The sequence below is a fragment of the Mauremys mutica genome, chromosome 5 (genome assembly GCF_020497125.1).
Source record: "Mauremys mutica isolate MM-2020 ecotype Southern chromosome 5, ASM2049712v1, whole genome shotgun sequence".
NCBI lineage: Eukaryota > Metazoa > Chordata > Testudines > Geoemydidae > Mauremys > Mauremys mutica.
In genome coordinates, this window is record NC_059076.1 from 9,005,383 (window position 1) to 9,030,700 (window position 25,318).

Here is a 25,318-nt window from a genome sequence, read left to right on the forward strand (position 1 = left end):
CGTTTAGGCAATGAAGAGGAATGCCGTCTCCAATGGAAAGTGGAGGGGGAATTTGAGGTAATCACAGTGCAACTATTCCAGCTGGAATTTGGCCAGAAAACAAGGCCTAGCATCCCCGCTCCTGCAAAAGTTGCGACATGCTCCTTAACAAATGTAAGTGGAAAGGGCCTTGGTGTTACCCCCTTGCAGCACAGTTCCCCTCCCGTCATGCTGGAGCACTTGTTCAGCACTGAGCTTGTGCTACACTTAAATCCGGTTAATGCGGCTAGGTCGGTCTAGCGAGTGTGTGTGTGTGTTGGGGAGGGGGGAATACCCCTGACTATGCTGCCCTAACCCCTGTGTAGACACAGCTCTGTTGATGGAAGAACACTCCATTGAATGTAGCTAGCTTTGTTCAAGTAGGTAATGTTCCCAATACCGATGACAAAAGCTTGTGTCAGTGAAGGCTGTATCTATACTATGGGGTGATGCTGGTATAACTATGCTGACATAGCTACACCAGTATAATCTCCATAGTACAGACACAGCCTGACGCCGAGAGAGAGAGAGAGAGAGACTGCCACTTCCTCTGGCTGCAGCATGACTTTCTGTAGTATTCTAGGTACACCCCGAGACTAAGACTCACCTTATTTGGCTTGTGAGATCTGACAAAAAGCACAATTCAAGGTGAGATTGTCGAGGTTCTTATGCAAAATGCTTTAAAATGCTTGTACATCAGTAAGCAGAACTAGATCAGCTGCCTTCCTTTATGATCCATGGAAATAAGATTAACAATAAGACACAAATGCAGCCCTCTGCTTTCTGTTGCTTCCAACAACTGCAAACAAACATGCAAAACAGGGAAGGATGAACTATCCCAGACGTATGAAAATCATCTTCTAAAGCACCTTTGTTCTTGCTGAAGTGCAGCGTGTACAATGGATTGCTATTCTTTCCAACTGAACAGATGAGGAAAAGAAACTATTAAAAAAAAACCCTGCAGGCAGGGAGGGAAGCGAGACAGATCCTGCAGCTGGGATTAATCAAACTAGCTTGCGAATCATTTAGGAAAAAACATTTCCGCAAAGATTTCTACATGTCCATTCATCCATGTTGCTTGCATTGCCTTACAGCTGCTTAGGAATCATCTTCTTACACATACTTTTATTTTCTTGGACAGCCATGCAGTCTGTGCTAGCCTCTAGCACTGGATGATTGCTTACTGGAATAGAGGCAGCTAGGTATGAAAAGAACAAACTGTATGAGCAGCTTTTTCCCCTTGCTTGCTGTTTTTAATAGTTGTCACCTTTACATTTCTAACTGGGCTTAGGGGTCCTCCTTCCCCCGTATTGTCCCATTAAAAAAGGACATGTCGCACGGAGTCACTGGGGGATGCTCTGGAACTGCTTCCCACAAAGCCAGTCAGGACTCTGGGGGAGCCTCCTCTCTCTGAGCAGACTGTCTCCAGGGCAAGAAGCTTCCACAGCTTCGACCTTCCTGGGTCTGACCTCGGAGCATTCAGCATCCCCTTCCACACTGTGTGCTTCCTGCAGCGAGTCCATCCAGGCGGGGCTCCTGGGGAAGCCAGAGGGCCCTGCCCCCCAACTCCGCAGTCAGATGTGACTTTCAACCAGCCAGTAAAACAGAAGGTTTATTTGTTGACAGGAACACAGTGTAGAACAGAACTTGTTAGCACAGAAATCAGTGACTTCCTGCCAAGTCCATCTTGGGGGAACGGGGAATAGAGCCCAGAGCCAGGGCTCTGCTCCCTCCGTGCCGCAAGCCAGCAGAGACTAACTCGCTTCCAGCTGCCTGGCTCCTGCCCTGTCCGTTGCTCCTCCTCCGGCCTTTGTCTCGCTTCCCAAGCCAAGAGTCACCTGGTTGCACCCCCCTCCTGGGTCTCAGGTTGCGAAGAGGCGGCCATAGCATCCCTGCAGGCAGTTGGAGCAGCCCCCACAAAAGTCACACATGCTTATTCCCACCACCTAGACATTGGTGCAATACAAAGGGAAACTGAGGCGCGCACAGCATTCATGCAAAACAGCAAGACTCACATACAACATAACAAGGGAAAATCTCCACTTCGTCACACCTTGAAAGAAAGCGTCATCCATTTTGAAATAGCTCTTTTGAAATAACTGACCGAGAAGTAGATGGATGCTAAAAGAAGGTCTGGTTTTTTTTTTAAAAGGTACACTGGAGATAACAAATTAACAGGAGACTATTCACATAGAGAAGCCAGTAGTGACATAGACTGATGTGCAGAAGAGCTTTGATTTAGGTAACTTCTAGGAACACTTGTGATGAAGGGATCCTGTCCCAGCCTTCTCTAAGAACATATTTTTGACCAAAGACTGATGTCTTTCACAATCTAAGGTTGCCGCTGGCTTACACACTGTGACCTGGCTCTTTGGAGTTAGATAGAACTGGTGCTTGGAAGATCAATACAAGGAAAAGAGACATGATACAAAAGGAATGATTATTTTACAGCAGAATTCCAAAACTGTTACCAAGTTTTCTCCTCTTAAAAGATGCCTGGAGAGAAACTTTTAGCAGTAATCTTTCAAGATGGTATTGACTGCCATTGACTTTATTACACTGAACCAACATGAGACGTACATATTTTAATCACAATGTTTTAAGAAACTACTCCAAGGAAGTGAAATAATTATTAATCACTTCCTTGCAATTGCAGGGCCCTCAGATGCTGGTTCACCTTGGTCCCTTCTATTCTCTGCCTGTGGCACATAATAAATCTAGTTTTGAGTGTGCTGTAATATTTTAGTCTCATTCCAGTTGTTGGGTTTAGTGTGCAGGTGTTGGGTAGTGTGGGTGGCTTTTGCTATACAGGAGGTCAGAGCAGATGCTAGAGTGATTCCCTTGTGGCCCCAACTCTGACTAGTTACTGAATCAAAAGGTGGGACTGTAGAAACACAGATGATCCAGAGCTGTCTCAGAATCAGGGTATGATATAGTCTTTCACAGCATGACAGACTTGGGTAAGGAAGGACCCTGTGATGTGTACTGCCCCTCAAACCTAGGACCGATTTTATATCCCCTCCTGGCCCAACTAAGGGAGATAAGAGTCATCCTAGGTTGTGCCATAGTTCCTACGGCCCCAAGCAGCCACTTTGGGAACTGCGGCACTCTCCCTCAGGGCCGCCCAGAGGATTGGATTCCGGGGGCCCGGGGTCTTCGGCGGCGGGGGGGCCCTTCTGTTTCGGGACCCGCCGCCGAAGTGTCCCAAAGACCCGCGGCGGGGGCCCCCCGCCACCGAATTACCGCCGAAGCGGGACCCGCCGCCGAAGTGCAGCCGGTCTTCGGCGGTAATTCGGCGGCGGGGGGCCATAGTAAGGGATAAGAGCTAGTCCTTTGAATTCATACTTTGGAGAGGAATTATTGCAAGCAACTGGGACTGTGAATTGCTCAGAGGTCACTGTTGCGCCGCACGTGTCCTTATTGCCCAGTAAAGATCCATGTTTTGTGTGCAGTGCTCCTGGGGAGGAAGGGTGGTCACTGGCCTAGTTTGCTGAGGAGCTAGGCTGGGTGGTGGTGGTCGGGGACTCTCTCCTCAGGGGGACTGAGTCATCTATCTGCCGCCCTGACCGGGAAAACCGAGAGGTGTGCTGCTTGCCAGGGGCTAGGATTCACGATGTGACGGAGAGACTGCCGAGACTCATCAAGCCCTCGGATCGCTACCCCTTCCTGCTTCTCCACGTGGGCACCAATGATACTGCCAAGAATGACCTTGAGCGTATCACTGCAGACTACGTGGCTCTGGGAAGAAGGATAAAGGAGTTTGAGGCGCAAGTGGTGTTCTCGTCTATCCTCCCTGTGGCAGGAAAAGGCCAGGGTAGAGACCGTCGAATCGTGGAAATCAACGAATGGCTACGCAGATGGTGTCGGAGAGAAGGGTTTGGATTCTTTGACAATGGGATGGTCTTCTAAGAAGAAGGATTGCTAGGCAGAGACGGGCTCCACCTCACGAAGAGAGGGAAGAGCATCTTTGCAAGCAGGCTGGCTAACCTAGTGAGGAGGGCTTTAAACTAGGTTCACCGGGGGAAGGAGACCAAAGCCCCGAGGTAAGTGGGGAAGTGGGATACCGGGAGGAAGCACAAGCAGGAGACTGCAAGAGGGGAGGACTCCTGTCTCAGACTGAGAAAGCGGGACAATCAGCGAGTTATCTTAAGTGCCTATACACAAATGCAAGAAGCCTGGGGAACAAGCAGGGAGAACTAGAAGTCTTGGCACAGTCAGGGAATTATGATGTAATTGGAATAACAGAGACTTGGTGGGATAACTCACATGATTGGAGTACTGTCATGGATGGATATAAACTGTTCAGGAAGGACAGGCAGGGCAGAAAAGGTGGGGGAGTTGCATTGTATGTAAGAGAGCAGTATGACTGCTCAGAGCTCCGGTATGAAACTGCAGAAAAACCTGAAAGTCTCTGGATTAAATTTAGAAGTATGAACAACAAGGGTAATGTCGTGGTGGGAGTCTGCTACAGACCACCAGACCAGGGGGATGAGGTGGACGAGACTTTCTTCCAGCAACTAACAGAAGTTGCTAGATCACAGGCCCTGGTTCTCATGGGTGACTTTAATCACCCTGATATCTGCTGGGAGAGCAATACAGCGGTGCACAGACAATCTAGGAAGTTTCTGGAAAATATAGGGGACAATTTCCTGGTGCAAGTGCTGGAGGAACCAACTAGGGGAAAAGCTCTTCTTGACCTGCTGTTCACGAACAGGGAAGAAATAGTAGAGGAAGCAATAGTGGATGGGAACCTGGGAGGCAGTGACCATGAGATGGTCGAGTTCAGGATCCTGACACAAGGAAAAAAGGAAAGCAGTAGAACAGAGACCCTGGACTTCAGAAAAGCAGACTTTGACTCCCTCAGGGAACTGATGGGCAAGGTCCCCTGGGAGAATAACATGACGGGGAAAGGAGTCGAGGAAAGCTGGCTGTATTTTAAAGAAACCTTATTGAGGTTGCAGGAACAAACCATCCCGATGTATAGGAAGAAAAGTAAATATGGCAGGCGACCAGCTTGGCTCAACAGTGAAATCCTTGCTCGTCTTAAACACAAAAAAACAGCTTACAAGAAGTGGAAGATTGGACAAATAACCAGGGAGGAGTATAAAAGTATTGCTCAGGCATGCAGGTGTGAAATTAGGAAGGCCAAATCACACTTGGAGTTGCAGCTAGCCGGAGATGTTAGGAGTAACAAGAAGGGTTTCTTTAGGTATGTTAGCAACAGGAAGAAAGTCAAGGAAAGTGTGGGCCCCTTGCTGAATGAGGGAGGGAACCTAGTGACAGAGGATGTGGAGAAAGCTAGTGTACTCAATGCTTTTTTTGCCTCTGTCTTCACAGACAAGGTCAGCTCCCAGACAGCTGCACTCTGCAGCATGGTATGGGGAGGAGGTGACCAGCTCTCTGTGGAGAAAGAAGTAGTTTGGGACTATTTAGGAAAGCTGGACGAGCACAAGTCCATGGGGCCGGATGCGCTGCATCCGAGGGTGCTAAAGGAGTTGGCCGATGAGATTGCAGAGCCATTGGCCATTATCTTTGAAAAATCATGGCGATCGGGGGAGGTCCCGGATGACTGGAAAAAAGCTAATGTAGTGCCCATCTTTAAAAAAGGGAAGAAGGAAGATCCAGAGAACTACAGGCCAGTCAGTCTCACCTCAGTCCCTGGAAAAATCATGGAACAGGTCCTCAAGGAATCGATTCTGAACCACTTAAAGGAGAGGAAAGTGATCAGGAACAGTCAGCATGGATTCACCAAGGGCAAGTCATGCCTGACTAACCTAATTGCCTTCTATGAGGAGATAACCGGCTCTGTGGATGAGGGGAAAGCAGTGGATGTGCTATTTCTGGACTTTAGCAAAGCTTTTGATACAGTCTCCCACAGTATTCTTGCCAGCAAGTTAAAGAAGTCTGGGCTGGATGAATGGACGGTAAGGTGGATAGAAAACTGGCTAGATGGTCGGGCTCAACGGGTAGTGATCAATGGTTCCATGTCTAGTTGGCAGCCAGTATCAAGTGGAATGCCCCAAGGGTCGGTGCTGGGGCCGGTTTTATTCAATATCTTCATTAACGATCTGGAGGATGGTGTGGACTGCACCCTTAGCAAGTTTGCAGATGACACTAAACTGGGAGGAGTGGTTGATATGCTGGAGGGTAGGGCTAGGATACAGAGGGACCTAGACAAATTAGAGGATTGGGCCAAAAGAAATATGATGAGGCTCAACAAGGACAAGTGCAGAGTCCTGCACTTAGGACGGAAGAATCCCATGCACTGCTACAGACTAGGGACCGAATGGCTGGGCAGCAGTTCTGCAGAAAAGGACCTAGGGGTTACGGTGGACGAAAAGCTGAATATGAGTCAACAGTGTGCCCTTGTTGCCAAGAAGGCTAATGGCATTTTGGGTTGTATAAGTAGGGGCATTTCCAGCAGATCGAGGGATGTGATCATTCCTCTCTACTCAGCACTGGTGAGGCCTCATTTGGAGTACTGTGTCCAGTTTTGGGCCCCACACTACAAGGACTCCAGCCATTGCACAAGGCATTCCAAGCCAAGTAATGGTCTCAAGTTGCAGAGGGGGAGGTTTAAGTTGGATATTAGGAAAAACTTTTTCACTAGTAGGGTGGTGAAGCACTGGAATGGGTTACCTAGGGAGGTCGTGGAATCTCCTTCCTTAGAGGTTTTTAAGGTCAGGCTTGACAAAGCCCTGGCTGGGATGATTTAGTTGGGTTTGGTCCTCCTTTGAGCAGGGGGTTGGACTAGATGACCTCCTCAGGTCCCTTCCAACCCTGAGATTCTATGATTCTATGATTCTATGACTCAGAAGTCAACAGTTCCTTGCTTGACCATAGACTTCTTGTGTGAGCTTGGGCAAGTCGCTTAGGCCAGATCATCAAACAGATTTGGGTACCTGACTCTCTTTGAAATCAAGAGAAGTTAGGCTCCTTAGTACTTTCCAGGATCTGGGTCTTGTTCAGTCTGTGCCCCAATTGCCCATCTGCAACACGGGGCTAATAGCACTTCCTTTCCTCACAGTGGTGTTTTGAGAATAAGCACATTAACGACAGAGGTGCTCCGACACCACAAGAATGGAGACCGCAGGGGTGCCCTTGATGACATATCAGCATGGCTCCTTGGCCATCGCTCTGACGTCTAGGTGGGATCAAGTCTGTGCTTGGGAGGGGCAAACTGGTTTGGCTCAAATGACAATTGACTCCAGCTGTTGTTCAAAACTCAGATTTGAACCTGTTTGGAGGACTAAAAAATGGTGGGTTTTTTACATGCAAGTGTTAACATTTTGAATGCACCCCTTCAGGCGGCAATTCTCATTACTACTGACCTGCCAAAGCCATGAAGCACTGCACCTCCTGCCTCTCCTAACACAAATATTTGTACTGTTCTTTAAACGTGATAGCTAAACCAAGCAGAGAGCCAGCTCCAACTCACAGCATGTCTCTCTCAGAAGTTCTCTTCTGCATGTCATCACCAGCTGAAACTGGAAAACCTTCCAATTTTCCTTCCCTTCTCTCTTGCTTGGCTTGAGAGGAGACACTGATGGAGGGAGGACTCCAGCCATTGCACAAGGCATTCCAGGCAGTCTCAGCCCCTTTCAGAAGCCAGTGAGCTAGAGCCAGCCCTCTTACTGAACTTGAGGGGCACACCTGTGCCCAGCTCGGGGCCAGGCCTTCCCCAGAGAAAGGTACCCAGAACATTCCTCTAGGGTGCCTTGGAGATGTGTACTGGTCGGGCTATGACATCACATGCAGCTCCGCACAGTTGAGGGCTTAGATATATTGTTGATGGGGAGTTTTTCCTTCCCTCAGAAGCATCAAGGATAGGCCACTCGCAGAGGCCAATCTTGGACTTGATGCAGTCTGGAATCAAGTCCGACAGAGCCTGTAGGATACACAAACCAACTGGAACGCCAGGGGAGCGACAGTTATGCCTGATGCCCAGGGCTTGATTCTCAGTTTGCTTAAGCTAGTTTGACACCAGCTGTTTTGCTCCATTGACTTCAGGGGAGCTGCTCCTGATGTAGACCAGGGTAAGTAAGAGGAGAATCTGCTTCTCTCTTTGGTGTTAGCTGCATATTCTTCCAGCAGGGGCCTGGCCCCACACTCGCCCGACAGTGGCAGCTCCTCTCCCGTGTTTCCTGCCGCAAAGCATTGCAGCGCCATTCACTCCCATTTGGTCTGGCTTCCCCTCCATCCCCAGAGCGGATAGCTGAGCCCAGCCCCACGGGACAGGAGCTGCTGCTGCAGGGTGACTGCAAGGCAGGTATGCTCTGCAACACTCCCCATGTGGTCCTCCCCTCCCTTCCAGCCCCAGTATCTCCACCCCATGTAGATAAAATGAAGACCACAAAATTCCTGAAAAAAATCAAACAAATTATATATACCCACCCCCTCCATCTTGCTCCATGAAGCAACTAACTCATCTTGTTAGGAGTTTCAACTAAGCAGTTGAATTTAGCTGTTAATAAACATATTTTGTGACTGTTCTAATTGCACTGTAGAGACTTCAGTAACTTCTACTCCATAGATTGTATAAAATCCTCTATATAAGAAACGTTTCGTTTATGTCGGCACGCTACAGCCATATTTGCACAGAACAAAGTGATCATACATGGCCTAAACCAAGCTGTTATGATTTGGGAAATACACTCAGTTAATTAAACCAAGGGCAAAAGACACCTGCAAAGCACTTTGGCAAAATCTGTAGGGATTTCCAACCTCCTCCTGCCAAATCTGTAGGCTTCCTAAAGCAGGGATGATGCTTTTCATTTTCTATTCTATTTGCCTTTATTCATATTTTAATGCTAGGTAATACCATATGAGACAAGCGGGATAACTGAAAAATATTCATTGGCTTATTAAAGTGCCTTAGCTACTGCACAAGTTTAAGAGAAACTTTTATGCAAACTTTACTGTTGGCTCAACTCAAAGCCCATTAAAGTCGATAGAAAGACTCACATTAACTTGATTGGCTTTGGATCAGGGATGAGAGTAACATTTTGTGTTTGTTTGGGTTTTTTTTTTAAGCTGGCATCCTGATAATCCTTCCTTTTATTCTAATTTTCAAGAGAGAAGCAAACTCCTCATTCATCACCATAACCCAAATGCTATTTTCGTAGTCCGGACGTGTGGGGTGAATTGTAACAGGCCATCCTTTATCCGAGGATTCACAGCCAAGCAGGCTAAAGCAGCACAGTAGCTGGATGTTCTGGTGCAGTGGTTGGTACTGAAAAGGTTAAGAGTGTTGCCCCTTAAATGTTCATAATTAAGATTGAAAATCTTGCAGACCACTCTGGTGCGGGGGGGAGAGGTTTTCTTTTCTCTTGGTGTGATTATTTCAGCCTCCCTGCAGACTCAGAAAGTCAGCAATTTACACTACGATAGTTATTTTCACAGCCAGAAAATGTTTTCTTAAGTGAAAGCTTAGAGGCTGCAGAAAACAGGAAATCCCTGGGGAGACCCTAATTTCTCAGAATTTGCAGACTTTTTGCAGCTGCAGATTTTTGTGGTGCCTGGGTATGACCTTTTGAAATATCTGTAAAGCTGCAATAGTCTAATCATAACAATAATTAATAATGCTTTACTTATAGTGTGTAATTTGTTTATATCTTACATCTGGGCTCTCGAAGGACTTTACAGACTGTCATTAATTAACTCTTCCAGCCCCTAGTGAGGTGTGTAAGGGCTATAATGCCAGTTTTACAGATGGGCAAACAGAAGTAAATGGACTCCTGAAATCACCCACTAACTCCACCTTTAACCCTCTCCAGCCTGCTTAGTAACTGGTAGAGAGAGCATTAGGAAAGGACGCCCTAGCCCTATCAATTGTTTCTCTGCTGTCTTAGCAATGTCTCACGTACTTTGTCCCTCAATCAAGAGATGAGGTGAGTTCCTGAAGCCTTTGAAGGGTGTAGCTTACTCCCTCACCTCAGACATGGTTAGCAACTGTGGCAGGTGGGTCGGAGGGATAGAGCGAAGATCAGCTTGCTCCCGGGGGAAGGTATCTAGAGAAGCAAGGACACACCAGACCCAGATGGAAGATCAAGCAGTGGGTGCAGGACTTCATGTCCCTTTACCACCTGGCTTGGTTAAGTGAGGCACTAGTCTAGCCCTAACGCTCGACTGCCATTGAATTGGGTAAGGGATCGGGCCCTACGAATTACCGTGAGTTTATTGATTCAGACAATCCGCTAGATCGTTCTGTGGCCATTTGCTTTATCATTTCTACAGCTGGTCATAACTATTCCTTTGGAATTAGGGATTTAAAAAAAATGAAAAATAGCCTTTTTCTAAAGGAGAATTTGTCACAGAAAATTTGCACTGCCTAGACATGCGGTATGTTTTGATTGAAAAAAGGAAAAACCTGAAAAATGTTCAAAACTCAAGAGCAATGCACCAACAGTTTCTCTGAGCCCCCCCACCCTAAAAATCCCATGAAAGAGTTTGAAAAAGCTGAAAAATCTTTTTTTCACAGAATTTGACATAAACTACTTACCACTTTCTAACCACCTGAAAATAACAAACATCTTCATTCGTCTATTATTCATTATCGTTTGTATTGCCATAGCGCCAAGAGCCCTAATAGTGAACTAGGACCCTAGTGTGCTAGGTGCTGTACAAACACAGAACAACAAATGGTCTCTGCTCCAAAGAGTTTGCAATCAAAATTTCTAGTCCCAGTCTTGTTTATTATCTTGATCACTGCTGCATATTTCACAATGCTGTTACATTATTGCATTCCTGCCATCAAGAGAGTTCTACAGTTGTCAAGATTCCTTTCAAAATACTGTATTAATTGCTAATATGTTTTTCTTGCCAGCTACAGAATGTCTGTAATCTGCTTCTTACAAATGACTGCTCCGGGGGGGGGGGGGGGAGAATAAATCATATATATTTTTTGGAACCACTGTTGATTCAATACTTAGAAAATGCATTGGTGGTAATATTGGCTATAATTCTCTTGAGATGGATTAATTATAAACATGTAGCGAGGCAATCAGGAATCTGTTCTTGCTGTGACATTGAACAAAGAATACCAAAGAGAAGGGAAGGGTGGCTTGAATTCAAACTAAGGCATATAGTACTTCCAGAGGCCAGATGGCATACAAAACAGTGTTAAGGCCCCATTGTTGCAACCCGGGAGGGGTGTTGGCTTGAACAAATACAAAATTAGAGCATTATGCTCCAGGGCCTGCTAGACCATCCCTTTTCCTAATCATGACACACTATAAATGCTGCATCAAAACAAACAATAGCATCACCCAAGCCTAAGGAAGCAATCAGCTAGGGGGAGTGGCTACAATACAGCTTCTTTTGTGACAGTGAGAGGAACAGGAGGCAGAAGTGCCATGGAATTACTGCAGGTCCTTTTAGTTTATTAGTTGCCTGTAGGGGTTGGGGGAGGGGAAGCTGAAAGAACAAGTATATAGAGATTAAGACCCGCATTTTCAGAAGTGGCCACTACTTCTAGCAGAGGCAACACATGGGGGGCGGGTTATGTGCCCCCCCATCCCCCGATTTCTTGCTTGGCTTGTACTGAGCATGTGCACATGGACTGCGCATGCGCAGTAAAACTGCCAAAGCCGGCTGCCCTCACTCTGTCCCCCTCTCCCCCCCACTATCAGCAGCCACAGGTTGCCTCTGGCTTCTAGGAAATATGTCTACACAGCAAAAAACCCTGTGGCACCAACCTCTCCAAGCTCTCACCTGACTCAGGCTTGTGCTGCAGGGCTACAAGAGCCATGTAGCCATTCTGGCTCAGGCTGGAGCCCGGGCTCTGAAACCTGGCAAGGCAGGGAGAGGGTTGAAATATGGGTTCCGGCCCAAGCCTGAATGTCTGCACCAAGAGAGCCACAGGAGTCCAAGTCAGTTGACCCAGGGTGAGACTTGCTGCTGTGGGTTTGTGGCTTTTTGCTGTGTAGACATACCCCAAGAGCCTTCATTTCTGGTTGTTTGAAATTTGTTTTTCACATGGACTTTGGGTCACAAATGGGGGTCACGGAAAGTGACGGGCTACTTCTGGGAAGGTGGATGTAGTTGGTTTTGGGCTAGTGCATGTCATTAATGCAGAAGAGAAGGTGCACATGCTAACTTCAGTTGGGGGATAACAGAGTGAATGGGCACAATAAGTGGTGTCACGTATGCCTATGGTATGTGACTGGGTAGCTGTGATTACACAGCACATGTTTTTTCTTTGTGTTGTTTTATCTGTCTCTAGCACCTCCTGGACCTCCAGCCTCTTCCACTTCCCCCCCCTTTTTGTCTTTTTCCACTAAAGGTGTTTTTCCCCCCTCCTTAAATCTGTTGTAGTTGAAGGGCTGAATTCTGCTCTGATTTCAATGAAATCATGTGAAGTGCAATTCTACCTGTAAAATGAATACAACTCCTCTTGTTTAGAAAAACATCTTGGCACTTTGTTTTCAGAAAGAAACATGCTGGTGTGACTTTTGTGGCAGAAATTCCACATTTTGGGAGGCTAGAATGCAATATTTATCTGGTGTATTCTAGCTGGCTTTTATTTCTTTTTTTAATGTCAGCTGCCGCTGTTCAGAGGTTTGGAATATTAGATATAGTCCCAGGTGAACTGAATTAATGGGCAGAGTGCAGGTTTGGTGGCTAAAGGTGCAGGAGACATGCAGCTTATTCTATGGCTCTGCAGTTTATCATGTAATTTCACTCCACACATCTAGCAATATCCCTGAACTCTGTTTGGGGGCATTGATTCATTACTGCCTCTGATGGGGAGAAGTTCAATTAGTGAATCACAAGCATGGATCATGCACAGTGGAAATCAGAGGACTCAGATGGAATCTTGTGGGTTAACCAGCAATTGTTGCTGCAGTGAAAGAGAACAGTTACAGAAGCTGGCTAACCACATCAGAGAGGCATATGCTGAGCTGCAGGGCACCACAGGAGTCTGCCCAGAAGGAGATGTACTCTTTAATATTCAAGATCTGATTAAATCATTGGAAAGATTCCAATATGCAAGCAGCAAAAACTTTCAACTGTGTTGTTTATTAGGAGCAATGAAACTAATGGGGATATCACTTACCCCAATAGACTGCAAGTGATGTTTTGAGAATGCCATTTGGAATTTGAGGAATGAAATTGACTCATTAAGGAGCCTGATCCAAAGCCCATTGAAATCAATGGGAAAAACTCCCATTGAATTCACTGGGCTTTGGATCAGGCCTTAGGTCACTGCAAAAATGGTATTCAGGCAACAACAAATCACAAATGCCTTTTAATATTGAGCTTCTGATAATTTCAGCAATTTCCCTGAGCTGTTTTCTCCACCATTTGGGATGGTTTTGAACAACTCTGAAGACCTTTCGGTTAGAAGACCAGGTGCTCTTTGAATGTCCTCTATGGTTATTTCTACTGCTTTGTCTTTGCCTGTTTTTTGCTTCTCTCCTTTCCACCTACCCTTTTGCTAAATATAGGTATTTTAAATATGCAGGCAAAAGAAAGGCAGTTAAAAAAGAGGCAACAAATACTGAAATCAAGATACTGCATGTACCTTGCAAGCAATTACAGCATTGCCACTTTTCTCAGGAGATTCAAGCCAAAGCCTTGATCTTGCAAAGACATGTGCATCTTTTCGACTTCACAAAGTAGTCCCATTGATATCATTCTTCTTACTCCTTCTCAGTGTTCCTGTGTTGCTTTCAAGTACATCACTGTCCATTGGAAAAGTCATCTCAGCTGGCGTGGTAAAGAAAAGTTTCTCGTTTCTCCAGTGTGTTGTGTATTTGGTTGTCATGGTTTTTGTTGCCATGGCAACTGAGTTAGATTATTATGGCTTAGCTCAGCCAGCTTCAGCTGGCTGAGTGAGCTCTCTGTCTCTGTAAATAAAATGGTGGTTTTGTTAGCTGTCAGCTCTCTGGCCTCAACTGATTTCTTCCTAAACCGGCTCCCCCCAAGGATATAACAAGTGGCGACGAGGATGGGATTCTGGTGCTGCTCCAGTAACAGAAGGAAGTAGAAGTCAAGGTAAAGAACAAACAAACAAAAAAGCTGCTTGTTTGCACTGACTGTGAAAGTGAAAATAAAATCATGGCTACTCTGACCAGGCCACTGGAACCTTTTGATGAGAATATGGAGCAGTGGCATGTGTATACTGAGCGTTTTGAGCTTTTTTTAAATTGCAAATGACATTACAGAAGCGAAGAAGGTGCCAATATTCTTAAGTGTTGTAGGGGCTAAAACCTACTCCCTGCTACGCAGCTTACTACATCCTGTTAAGCCTAAGACTAAATCTTACAGTGACATTGTGGAAATCCTGGGGTCCCATTTTCCCCCAAAACCACTGGTAATTGCTGAAAGATATAGGTTCCACAAAAGAGACCAAAAGGAAGATGAAACAGTTGTACAATTTGTAGCCATTTTAAAAAAGCTAGCAGAACACTGTGAATTTAAAGAAATGTTAAATGATGCCCTGCGTGACAGGTTAGTGTGTGGCCTCTACAGTGAAGCTATATGGAAGCGCCTACTGATAGAGGCTCAGCTTACCTTACAGAAGGCTGTTGATATTGCTGTCTCCATGGAACTGGCTACAAGGGAGGCGCAATACATCGGTGCATCCCCTAGGGTGCAAAAAGTGTCACAAGAACCGACCCACAAAACTGTGCAGAGTCAAGAATGTTACCGCTGTGGTAAGCTGGGTCACCAGGCATTGGAATGCTGGTGTAAGGACCTGGTGTGTCGACACTGTGGCAAAAAGAGACACATTGAGTGTGCCTGTAAACAAAAGAAAAAGAGGCCTGTGGTCTGGCCGACAAAAAGAGGAACCCTGCATACCCTAGAGCAGACCCAGGATGATCAAGGTGACACCTCATCGCAAGAGGAAGTGCTACTGCATGTTTTGTCTTTGGCAATGGGCTCACATGAATACTGGGTAACCCCGTTATTGGATGGCAAACCTATATGCATGGAACTGGACACCAGTGCAGCCGTCTCGCTGGTCCCAGAGACTGTGTATAAAGAAAAGCTACAGCATCTTCCGCTTAAGGCAACAAAAACTGTTCTGAAGACGTATAGGAGAGAAGCTGTGCCCATGTTGGGCACTATTGATGTTAAGGTGGAGCTCAATGGACAGGCTGCTAAATTGCCACTGTTTGTAGTGAGAGTTAACTACCCAGCCCTAATGGGTAGATCTTGGCTTGGGAAGATTCAACTGAACGGGGCAGAAGTGCACCGGATGACTAAAGAAGAAACCAGTCTAACCCCTATACTAAGGAAACATGCTGCTGTTTTTGGAGATGATTTGGGAAGAAATGAAGAGGATCACTTAAAGAATTTAGAGGCTACCCTACAAAGACTGGAAGAGTATGGCCTACGAGTTCGCAAAGACAAGTGTGAATTCTTCAAGCCCTCTGTTGAATATTTGGGACGCATCATTGATTCTGCAGGTCTTCATAAGGCCCCTGCAAAAGTTAAAGCTATTGTGGAGGCTCCCCCACCTCGAAATGTAAGCCAGCTGCGCTCATTTCTAGGACTCCTGAACTATTATGGAAAGTTCATCTCACAGTTAGCCACACAGCTAAAACCACTTCATGAGCTCCTTGGGCAGAAAAAGGCCTGGAAGTGGACTGAAGCCTGTGATGTTGCATTTAACAAAGCTAAGGATGCATTGCTAAATTCTGAAGTTCTAACGCACTTTGATCCATCCTTACCACTGCAATTGGCCTGCGACGCCTCCCCTTATGGAGTGGGAGCAGTCGTGTCACATATTATGCCTTCAGGAGAAGAGAGACCTATTGCTTTTGCTTCACGCACTCTAAGCAAAGCAGAAACTAACTACGCCCAAATCGAACGTGAGGCATTAGGAATTGTTTTTGGAATTCGGAAGTTTCATCAGTACCTGTTTGGGCGAAAGTTTACTCTTCTCACAGACCATCGACCTCTGACATCAATTTTTGGACCCTATACAGGCATTCCCCCATTAGCTGCTAGTCGTATGCAACGTTGGGCATTGTTACTTTCAGCACACACATATGAAATCAAATATCGGAAATCCACTCTGCACGGCAATGCAGATGGCCTCTCAAGGTTGCCTTTGCTGGTCAAACACCAAGATAGTGCCCAAAAGGAAATCTTCTACTTTGAACAGGTAGAGAATACACCCATCACTGCTACTCAGATAAAGAAGGCAACTCGCGTTGACCCAGTATTGTCCCAAGTTATGGACCTGGTGATGCATGGAAAATCTCGACAAACCTCTCCGGTCTCATCCGCCCTTGTTCCCTACATGTCCAAGCGGACGGAGTTATCGGTCCAATCTGGTTGTTTGTTGTGGGGGAGACGTGTCATTATTCCACCACCACTGAGATCACAGATGTTAGAACAGCTACATTTCGGTCACTGTGGAATAGTGCGCATGAAGGAAATTGCACGAAGCTATTTTTGGTGGCCTGGATTGGACAGCGCTATTGAAGAGAAGGCAAAAGCTTGTATGTCATGTCAGGGTGTGAGGAATGCACCCCAGTGGGCACCCCTACACCCATGGGACTGGCCTGAAAACCCGTGGCAACGTATTCACGTTGACTTTGCTGGCCCCCTTGAAGGTCCTCAAGGAATCAATCCTGAACCACTTAAAGGAGGGGAAAGTGATCAGGAACAGTCAGCATGGATTCACCAAGGGCAAGTCATGCCTGACTAACCTAATTGCCTTCTATGACGAGATAACCGGCTCTGTGGATGAGGGGAAAGCAGTGGATGTACTATTTCTGGATTTTAGCAAAGCTTTTGATACAGTCTCCCACAGTATTCTTGCCAGCAAGTTAAAGAAGTCTGGGCTGGATGAATGGACGGTAAGGTGGATAGAAAACTGGCTAGATGGTCGGGCTCAACGGGTAGTGATCAATGGTTCCATGTCTAGATGGCAGCCGGTATCAAGTGGAGTGCCCCAAGGGTCGGTGCTGGGGCCGGTTTTGTTCAATATCTTCATTAACGATCTGGAGGATGGTGTGGACTGCACCCTTAGCAAGTTTGCAGATGACACTAAACTGGGAGGAGTGGTTGATACGCTGGAGGGTAGGGATAGGATACAGAGGGACCTAGACAAATTAGAGGATTGGGCCAAAAGAAATATGATGAGGTTCAACAAGGACAAGTGCAGAGTCCTGCACTTAGGACGGAAGAATCCCATGCACTGCTACAGACTAGGGACCGAATGGCTGGGTAGCAGTTCTGCAGAAAAGGACCTAGGGGTTACGGTGGACGAAAAGCTGAATATGAGTCAACAGTGTGCCCTTGTTGCCAAGAAGGCTAATGGCATTTTGGGTTGTATAAGTAGGGGCATTTCCAGCAGATCAAGGGATGTGATCATCCCCCTCTACTCAGCACTGGTGAGGCCTCATTTGGAGTACTGTGTCCAGTTTTGGGCCCCACACTACAAGAAGGATGTGGATAAATTGGAGAGAGTCCAGCGGAGGGCAACAAAAATGATTAGGGGGCTGGAGCACATGACTTATGAGGAGAGGCTGAGGGAACTGGGATTGTTTAGTCTGCAGAAGAGAAGAATGAGGGGGGATTTGATAGCTGCTTTCAACTACCTGAAAGGGGGTTCCAAAGAGGATGGATCTAGACTGTTCTCAGTGGTAGAAGATGACAGAACAAGGAGTAATGGTCTCAAGTTGCAGAGGGGGAGGTTTAGGTTGGATATTAGGAAAAACTTTTTCACTAGTAGGGTGGTGAAGAACTGGAATGGGTTACCTAGGGAGGTAGTGGAATCTCCTTCCTTAGAGGTTTTTAAGGTCAGGCTTGACAAAGCCCTGGCTGGGATGATTTAGTTGGGTTTGGTCCTGCTTTGAGCAGGGGGTTGGACTAGATGACCTCCTGAGGTCCCTTCCAACCCTGAGATTCTATGATTCTATGATAAGGAAGCATGTTCTTGGTGGCAATAGATGCCCATTCTAAATAGCCAGAAGTCTCTATAATGCAGTCCACTTCTGCAGAGAGTACTATCCAAAAACTACGAGGACTCTTCAGTCGTTTTGGTCTGCCAGAACAACTTGTGAGCGACAACGGACCGCAGTTCATTTCTCAGGAGTTTCAAAATTTTATGAAGGCAAATGGGATACACCACATCACGTCAGCACCATATCATCCATCCACCAACGGTTTAGCTGAAAGATTTGTGCAGACAATGAAAAACGCTTTGAAATCAGCAAGGGGACAACACTCCATTCAAAAGCGTCTGGATACCTTTTTACTTTCCTACAGAAACACACCTCATGCTACGACCCACGTATCTCCGGCCTTTCTAATGATGGGACGACAGCTGCGCACTTGCTTTGATCTGCTGAAACCTTCTGAACCCAGACAAACTGTGCAACATCAGCAGCAATATCAAGTCATTAGACGGGCACCCAGAGCACAAGACCGAACCTTTAGCCCAGGGCAGCCAGTTTTGGCTCGGAATTATACTAAGAGCTAAATGGGTCCCGGCCACAGTCATCACTCAAACAGGACCTGTTTCCTACACAGTCCGGACTGCAGAGAATCTTACCTGGCGGCGACATGTAGATCAGCTGTTGCCAGGTCATGCCAGTCCTCAGGACCCATCTGCAGTTGAGGGGTCTGACTTCACCACTTCTGGTGAGGCACCGAATCACGAGTCACCTGTTCCTGACTGTTCTCCTCCATTACTGCCGGCGGTTGAGATACCCCTTTGCCCAGCACGAGCTGATACCACCTCCTCACCCGTTCGTGCTGCGGACCCTGAGCCCCTAGTGCTTTCGGGTGCAATAACACCAGAAGTTCGCCGTAATCCGCCTAGAGACAGAAGGCCTCCTCATCGGCTGGATCTTTAGCTAGGGCGAACCCACGGTTATGGGGCAAAATAATCTCCAGGGTTTAGCCGGGAATGGAGGCAGTCTACCCTCCTTCTCTAGTATAGTGTGTGTTTTATTTAGGGGATGTTCTTATTAGGGGGGGAGGAATATGTTGTGTATTTGGTTGTCATGGTTTTTGTTGCCATGGCAACTGAGTTAGATTATTATGGGTTAGCTCAGCCAGCTTCAGCCCTCTGAGTGAGCTCTCTGTCTCTGTAAATAAAATGGTGGTTTTGTTAGCTGTCAGCTCTCTGGCTTCAACTGATTTCTTCCTAAACTGGCTCCCCCCAAGGATATAACACAGTGGATGGTGACTTTAGGTGCATAAGTGATCTCTGAGCTCAGTTCTCTTTCTGAAAATGCTTTATGTCATGGAAGTTCAGGGCTGAAGCTTTGGAAGAAATAAATCTTGCTATTGTTGAATTTGAGCTTTCCAAGATGATAGAATCATAGGGCTGGAAGGGACCTCGAGAGATCATCTAGTCCAGTCCCCTGTACTCATTGCAGGACTAAGTATTATTTAGACCATCCCTGACAGGTGTTTGTCTAACCTGCTCTTAAAAATCTCCAGTGATGGAGATTCCACAACATCCCTAGGCAATTTATTCCAGGGCTTAACCACCCTGACAGTTAGGAAGTTTTTCCTACTAGCCAACCTAAACCTCCCTTGCTGCAATTTAAGACTATTCCTTCTTGTCCTATCCTCAGAGGTTAAGAAAAACAATTTTTCTCCCTCTTTGTAACAACCTTTTACATACTTGAAAACTGTTGTCTCCCCTCTGTCTTCTCTTTTCCACACTAAACAAACCCAGTTTTTTCAATCTTCCCTCATAATTAAAGTTTTCTAGACCTTTAGTCATTTTTGATGTTCTTCTCTGGATTCTTTCCAGTTTGTCCACATCCTTCCTGAAATGTGGCACCTAGAACGGGACACAATACTCCAGTTGAGGCCTAATCAGTGTGGAGTAGAGCGGAAGAAGTACTTCTCATGTCTTGCTTACAACACTCCTGCTAATACATCCCAAAATGATGTTAGCTTTTTTTGCAACAGTGTTACACTGTTGACTAATATTTAGCTTGTGATCCGCTATGACCCCCAGATCTCTTTCTGCAGTAGTCCTTCCTAGGCAGTCTCTTCCCATTGTATGTGTGCAACTGATTGTTCCTTCCTAAGTGGAGCACTTTGCATGTGTCATTATTGAATTTCATCCTATTTACTTCAGACCATTTCTCCAGTTTGTCCAGATCATTTTGAATTTTAATCCTATCCTCCAAAGCACTTGGAACCCCTCCCAGCTTGTTATCATCTGCAAACTTTATAAGTGTTCTCTCTATGCCATTATCTAAATAATGGATGAAGATATTGAACAGAACTGGACCCAGAACCGATCCTTGCAGGACCCCACTAGTTATGTCCTTCCAGCATGACTGACAACTACTCCCTGGGAATGGTTTTCCAATCAGTTTTGCACCCAGTTTATAGTAGCTCCATCTAGGTTGCATTTCCCTAGTTTGTTTATGAGAAGGCCATGCGAGACAGTATCAAAAGCTTTATTAAAGTAAAGCTATACCAGGTCTACCACTTCCCCCTATCCATAAGGCTTGTTACCCTGTCAAAGAAAACTATCAGGCTGGTTTGACATGATTTGTTCTTGACAAATCCATGCTGACTGTTATTTATCACCTTACCTTCTAGATGTTTGCAAATTGATTGCTTAATTATTTGCTCCATTATTTTTCCTGGTACAGAAGTAAAACTGACTGGTCTGTAATTCCCCAGGTTGTCCTTATTTAACCTTTTTATAGATTGGCACTATATTTTCCCTTTTCCAGTGTTCTGGAATTTCTCCAGTCTTCCATGACTTTTCAAAGATAATCGCTAATGGGTCAGATATCTCCTCAGTCAGTTCCTTGAGTATTCTAGGATACATTTCATCAGGCCCTGGTGACTTGGAGACATTTAATTTGTCAAAGTAATTTTTAACTTGTTCTTTCCCAATTTTAGCCTCTTCTGATCCTACCTCATTTTCACCGGTATTCACTATGTTAGACATCCAATCTCCACCAACCTTCTTGGTGAAAATCGAAGGAAAGAAGTCATCAAGCACCTCTACCATTTCCTTTTGTTATTCCCCTCCTTCACTGAGTAATGGGCCTACCCTGTCCTTGGTCTTCCTGTTGCTTCTAATGTAGTTGTAGAATGTTTTCTTGTTATCCTTTATGTCTTTAGCTAGTTTGATCTCGTTTTATGTCTTGGCCTTTCTAATTTTGTCCCTACATACTTGTGTTAGTTGTTTATATTCATCCTTGGTAATTTAACCTAGTTTCCACTTTTTGTAGGACTCTTTTTTGAGTTTTAGATCATTGGAGTTCTCCTGGTTAAGCCAAGGTGGTCTCTTCCCATACTTCCTATCTTTCCTATGCAGTGGGATAGTTTGCTCTTTTGCCCTTAATAATGTCTCTTTGAAAAATTGCCAACTGTCTTGAAATATTTTTCCACTTAGACTTACTTCCCATGGGATCTTACCTACGAACTCCCTGAGTTTGCTAAAGTCTGTCTTCCTGAAATCCATTGTCTTTATTTTGCTGTTCTCCCTCCTACCATTCCTTAGTCTCATGAACTCTACCATTTCATGATCACTTTCCCCCAAGCTGCCTTCCACTTTCAAATTCTCAACCAGTTCCTCCCTATTTTTCAAAATCAAATCTAGAACAGCCTCTCCCCAGTAGATTTCTCCACCTTCTGAAATAAAAAAAATGTGTCCAACTATATTCCAAGATAATCTGTGCCCTGCCATGTTATTTTCCCAACAGATGGCTAAGTAGTTGAAGTCCCCCATCACCACCAACTCCTGTGCTTTGGATGATTTTGTTAGTTTTTAAAAAAAAATCCTGATTCACCTCTTCTTCCTGTTTAGGCGGTCTGTAGTAGACCCCTACCATGACATCCTTGTTTTTTACCCTTTTATCCTTACCCAGAGACTTTCAACAAGTCTGTCTCCTATTTCCATCTCAACCTCAGTCCAAGTGTATACATTTTTAATATATAAGGCAATAGCGCCTCCCTTTTTTCCCTGCCTGTCCTCCCTGAGCAAGCTGTACCCTTCTATACCAATATTCCAGTCATGTGTATTATCCCACCAGGTCTCTGCAATGCCAACTATGTCATAGTTGTGTTTATTTACTAGCATTTTGAGTTCTTCCTGCTTATTCCCCATACTTCTCGCATTAGTATACGGACATCTGATTCTCTCCCCCACCCAGATCTGCCTTCTCTCTCTCCTTTTTCCATGCTACAACAGCCCATGGGTCTATGATGGGTTTTTCTTGTCAAAGGCCAGTAATTTGGCCAACATAGAGGTTAGCTGCTCTTGGGTCCAACAGGTGTCCAATGGGGTCATGTTCCACAGAAGCAGAGGAACTAAGGCCCTAGTTCAAATTATAATTCTTAAAAGATTTCCCACTGATGTTTTCAGGTTCTCAGCCTTGACACACTATTTATTCCATAGTGGATCTTCCTCAATGATTTTCTGCATCAATGATTCTGTAATGTGCAGTTCATAGGTGGCAAAGCCTTCCCAGTGGTCTTGAAAAGGGTAGTGAGATCCATGTTACCAACATCAAGGAGATCCTTATAATGAAAGGTACTAGATGAGAGCTCTGGACTTTTATTCACTGACTCTGGTGCGGCTTTATCTTGGACACCCGTTGGAACAAATGTGGGGATGGGATGGGGAGAGCTGGCCCTTTAAGGTTGACCTCCACTGGGTAGCTGGAGCCTAGATTCTAGAGAGTCTAATCTTGGCCCTGACAAAAGCTGCTATATTTTCAGAGAGAAGGCAGCGTTGACTGCCTGACTCTCACTCGTTAACCTTTGGGGATCACTTCCAGACACTACTCCCTATTGGCAGTTGGGTTGTGAGGTGGTCTCGGCTCTGAGGTGCACACAGTAGATGGTGTTGCTCCTGCTGCTTTTCCTGTGGATAAGATTTCTGAATATGTTGCTTGTTCTGAAACGATCTCTGATTGCCCACAGCCATCTTGGGGAGGGAGTTAAATGATCTACCACTGGGGGACCTTTACCTGCTTGCTTCTAACACTCAAAGAGCTTCTCTAGTGAAGAGTAGAGTCGGAAGCTATATCTACACTACAGCTCATGTCAGCATAACATATGTCACTCAGGGGTGTGAATAAACCACACCCCTGAGCGACATAAGTGCTGGTGTGGACATTGCTACGTCAGTGGGAGAGATTCTCCCACCAAAACAGCTGCAACCACCAGAAACAACATTGTATGGATGACACCCCAGCCGCCTCCTCTCAGCTTGTTTGCCCCATGCTCCCAGATTCAGTCAGTGCTGAAACCTCCTGCTGGGAGGTCGGAGGGGACCAGTTAGCAGGAACCCCAGGAAGTTCTCCCAGTGTGCAGCAGTTAGGAAGCCAGAATGTGTAGTTCCCACTGCTGGAGCACACTGGACCTTGGGCTATGCAGCTGCAGTCGAGGGAAGTGATTTTATTATGCCCATGGGCAAGCTCTCTCCCATCGGCATAGAGAGTCTTCACCAGATGCGCTGCATCACTATATGTATAGACAAGTCCTGACTTATCAAAAATGGTGAAACTTTGAGTTCTTAAACCATATGTCCTCATGCTGTAAACTTTATTTAACTGTTGTGGTGACTGTCATGTGCATTTTCATTTACTACATACATTGAATTCCCCTGAGGCTTTCTGCTGCTCCGTGCAATTGCAGAATGTCTCTTCCACTGTTAAAGGTTGAGTGTCACTCGTCCACAGGATCATTCGCTGTCCCAGATGTCTCTCTGATAACAAAGCGCAGATGCACCAAAATCCCATCAAGCAATTTGCCTGCCTTCTTTGCTTTAGCTCGTTAGAAACAGAAGGGTGCATTCTGCCACCAGCCTTAGTGTTGTTCTAACCCAAGTTAGTTTGCTAAGAGGTGTCTGTGAGCGTAACATGGAGATGCAAGTCTGTGCATGGGGACTGGAGAATGCCAGGGAACCGGAGATGCCAGAACGCCTATGAGTTCATTATTATTAGTTCTGTATCCCCACAAGTCTACTCCCCATGAATATTTGATAAAGCCCGAGAAGGTCACTACAGCTTGTTTACTCTACATATGGCATTTCCCTGCTCTGTGTGCATGTGTGATTTTTTTAAAAATCTTTTAACCATGGCACCCAGCCAGCTCCTCGTCTGTCTTCCGCCCCCTCCCTCCTCCCGCCCCCTTGTTAATTCTGAAAACAGAAAAACAGGAGGATTTTATTATTCATTACAGGTGAAGAGCTGCATGTATTATGAGAAATTCTGACTCTGAACCCATCTCATGTTTTGTTGGTGTGTGTGTTTGGATCATTATGGAAACAAGTTAGGCCGTAACAGTTTTTGGTGGTTGTTACTATCTTACATGGCTCTAACCGTGATACTGGCGTGTGGGCTTACACTGGGGTAGGAGAATTATAATTCTTTTAGACTACAACAAATACTTTGCAGTTAGGTTTCACCTTTTATCCCTGGATCCCAGTGCTTTACGCATAGCCCAAGGTCCAGTGTGCTCCAGCAGTGGGAACTACACATTCTGGCTTCCTAACTGCTGCACACTGGGAGAACTTCCTGGGGTTCCTGCCAACTGGTCCCCTCCGACCTCCCAGCAGGAGGTTTCAGCACTGACTGAATCTGGGAGCATGGGGCAAGCACGCTGAGAGGAGGCGGCTGGAGTGTCATCCATACAATGTTGTTTCTGGTGGTGTGGGTGGGTGGGACTGGTCTGAGGGGAACACACACTGACATACAATGCAGAGCAATTTCAGAAGCCCAGTTTCCCAAAGTTGTGTAAAAAAAGCTCCAATGCAGACTTACTCTGTCCTGCACAACCTCATACTGGGCTGGTGAACAGGAGCAGCAGAGGGTTACACAGGCATGCATGAAATCTCACCACAGCCGTAGGAGGGAGGGAAGCATTATTTTTACCCTCAGTGCACAACGGAGGAAACTGAGGCATGGAGAGAGGCAATCACCCAAGACGGTGCACAAAATGGAAGAGCTGAATGTATCCAAGAGGGTGGCTTCCCAGTCCTCTGCCATTAGGAATGCTTCTTTTACCCAGCTGAAGGGCACAATGCAAGCACACTACTGCTGCTGTTTGCAGCTGAAATAGCCTTTCAAAACCAAACTTTTTGAAAGCCTCCCCAAACACAGTTCCTGTCTGTTGCACTTCAAGGTGGGCACACTGCACCATGGCATGTTGCCTGACATAGCTTCACCGGTGAACTGATTGCCCCAGTGAGTATCGCTCCATCGTCCTGCAGACAAACTTCCCTGGGAAGTGACAGCAGAAGCTGGGAGCACGGGAATGCCTTATGTGGGGAGCCCAGAGGAAGTGGAAATCAGTAATGGGGAGTATTAGGGAGAGAGAGAATAACTGAGTGGAAACAGTG

At 46.0% G+C, this 25,318-nt stretch overlaps 1 long non-coding RNA gene across 3 annotated transcripts in view; it reads left to right on the forward strand.

The window, feature by feature from the left end:
• Window positions 1-7,785: 7,785 nt before the first annotated feature.
• LOC123371871 overlaps window positions 7,786-25,318 on the forward strand; it is a 44,159-nt gene continuing 26,626 nt past the window's right edge. For 2 of the 3 annotated variants that reach the window (XR_006579972.1, XR_006579973.1), the window contains exon 1: window positions 9,200-9,258. This is a non-coding gene — a long non-coding RNA (uncharacterized LOC123371871). Of the gene's footprint in view, window positions 8,055-9,199; window positions 9,259-25,318 lie in introns of those variants that run through there. The other variant, XR_006579971.1, reaches the window with a different exon arrangement.